The sequence below is a fragment of the Bison bison genome, unplaced genomic scaffold (assembly GCF_000754665.1).
Source record: "Bison bison bison isolate TAMUID 2011002044 unplaced genomic scaffold, Bison_UMD1.0 scf7180017864270, whole genome shotgun sequence".
Classification (NCBI taxonomy): Eukaryota; Metazoa; Chordata; class Mammalia; order Artiodactyla; family Bovidae; genus Bison; species Bison bison.
Window position 1 is genome coordinate 997746 of NW_011494842.1, and position 3142 is coordinate 1000887.

The window sequence follows — 3142 nt, forward strand, 5'->3', positions numbered from 1 at the left end:
AGCTCAACTGGAATTCCATCACCTCCACTAGCTTTGTTCAGAGTGATGCTTCCTAAGGCCCACTTGACTTCACATTCCAGAATGTCTGGCCCTAGGTGAAGGATCACACCATCGTGATTATCTGTGTCGTGAAGATCGTTTTTGTACAGTTCTTCTGTGTATTCTTGCCACCTCTTCTTAATATCTTCTGCTTCTGTTAGGTCCATACCATTTCTGTCCTTTATTGTGCCCATCTTTGCATGAAATGTTCCCTTGGTATCTCTATAATAGTAAGGAGAGACAAGAATGCCTTCCTCAAGGATCAGTGCAATGAAATAGAAGAAAACAATAGAATGGGAAAGACTAAAGATCTCTTCAAAGAGATACAAAGAGACAGCTGGAAAAGCATACAAACCTTAAAGTTAAACATTTCACATAAGAACTGCCTTTTTATTGTATTAAAGACCTACTTTAAGCTTCGGAGTACAGAATAGCCTGTGTTCTTTCCAACTATTTTAGCATCTTTATTGTTTTCCCATGCCACAGTTTTGATCACCACTTCACTGTGAACAGTGTTTTTGGCAATTACATTAAGAACCTCTGTATTACAGGACCAATAATGCACAATAATGATACATTTCAGTTTGCTGTATCTGGTAAATCACTGTTAGTTCCTCCTGTGTTTATTTCACCAACAAAGTGGACTTACCCAATGCTTAGCTCTGGCAACCAAGGTGCATTTAAATTACAGATCTCAACCTCAAAGTCATGGAGAGGAAAACACATATAAATGCATAACTTTTACTTATACCAGACCATAACCATCTCAAAAACAGGGACCACTGTGTCATTCATCTTTATAACCCTGGTGACTGGCACTCAGTGGGCTCTCAACAAATATTTATTATCCTGAGCTGATGTAAAATATGAGAGAGATATGAAAAAAAGTGATGGTTTCAGCTGAATGTTCAACAGATGTTTTGAATCAAATTGAATTCCAACCTATAAAACTTAAAGTCCTCATCTGAAAGCTTTGTACACATTCCTTCCAGAATGACTTGGCTACCCCAGTTTAGTCTGTAATAAAGCACAGAGTACCTTCTCTAATGGAATTTCCATGAATCATCACTGCTTAATTCAGTGCCTGCCCTGGGCATTACCCAGCTGCCAACAGACTGTCGCATGGAGCTTCCACCCTTAGGTGACTCCAGTTCCAGGACTTTAGTCCTGCTGTGTGTCACACTTACAGCTAGATTTTAGCCACCATGCTTTGTAAATCAAAGAGGTTTCATTTTTATCCTGTGCAGGGTGTCTTCCCCTAAAAACTGAAGGCCTGGTAACTTTCTTTACCCAGGAAAGAAACACTGTAAACACTGGCTCCTTCCAGCTCCTCTTGCCATGGAAAGCAGCGGAACAGGAGGCGTTCCCAGCAGGACAGCTGACCGATGAAAGCTGCTGCACACTTAGTCAGGCACAGGGTGTGAGGTCCAGGTCTGTAACTTCTGTGTATCTCGGCTGCCAAGGCAGAGCACTGTGTCACCCTACCCTTTCCACCCTGATTCCACCATCCTTTCCATCTTACTGCCCACCCCTGGGAAGAAACCTAAAACCTGTCCTTTCCTCCTTTCTTTCAGATTGCTTTTATTAGTCAGCATCAAGAAGCAAAGGAACTAAAAAGAAAGCATATCTTAAAAGAAAGTACAGTGCAAAAATCCTGAACAAAATACTAGCAAAGAGAATCCAAAACACAGTAAAAAGGATCATACACCATGATCAAGTAGGGTTTACTCCAGGGATGCAAGGATTCTTTGATGTATGCAAATCAATCTAAGTTATGCACCATATAAACAAATTGAAAGATAAAAACCATCCTATAATCTCAATAGATGCAGAAAGACTTTTGACAAAATTCAACACCCATTTATGATTTTTAAAAAAAAATTCTCCAGAAAATAGACATAGAAGGAATCTAACTCAACATAATTAAGGCCATCTATGACAAATCCACAGCAAACATTATTCTCAATGGTGAAAGCATCTCCTCTCACATCAGGAACAAGAAAAGGGTACCCATTCTCACCACAATTATTCAATATAGTTTTGGAAGTCCTAGCCACAGCAATCAGAGAAGAAGAATAAATAAAAGTAATCCATATAGGAAAAGTAAAACCCTTACTCCTTCAGATGACATGATACTATACATAGAAAACCCTAAAGATGGTATCAGAAAATTACTAGAGCTAATCAGTGAATTTAGTAAAGTTGGAGGATACAAAATTAATACATAGAAATTTCTGGCATTCCTATACATTAACAATGAAAAATCAGAAAGAGAAATTAGGGAAACAATCCCATTCACCACTGCAACAAAAAGAATAAAATACCTAGGAATAAACCTACCCAGAGAAGGCAATGGCACCCCACTCCAGTGCTCTTGCCTGGAAAATCCCATGGGTGGAGGAGCCTGGTAGGCTGTAGTCCATGGGGTTGCGAAGAGTTGGACACGACTGAGCAACTTGACTTTCACTTTTCACTTTCATGCATTGGAGAAGGAAATGGCAACCCACTCCAGTGTTCTTGCCTGGAGAATCCCAGGGACAGGGGATCTATGGGGTCGCACAGAGTTAGTCGACTGAAGTGACTTAGCAGCAGTAGCAGTAGCAGCAAGGAGACAAAATACTTGTACACAGAAACTATAAGATGCTGATGAAAGCAATTAAAGATGACTCAAATAGATGGAGGGACAGATTATGTTCTTGGATTGGAAGAATCAACATTGTGAACATGACTATACTATAACACACAAAGCATTCTATAGATTCAATGCAATCCCTATGAAATTACCAATGGCAGTTTTCACAGAACTAGAGCAAAAAAATTCACAATTTGTGAGGAAACACAAAAGACTATATAAAGCCAAAGCAATCTGGAGAAAGAAAACTGGAGTTAGAGGAATCAACCTTCCTGACGTCAGACTATACTACAAAGCTACAGTCATCAAAACAGTATCAGATCAGATCAGATCAGTTCAGATCAGTTGCTCAGTCATGTCCGACTCTTTGTGACCCCATGAATTGCAGCATGCCAGCCTCCCTGTCCATCACCAACTCCCGGAGTTCACTCAGACTCACATCCATCAAGTCAGTGATGCCATCCAGCCATC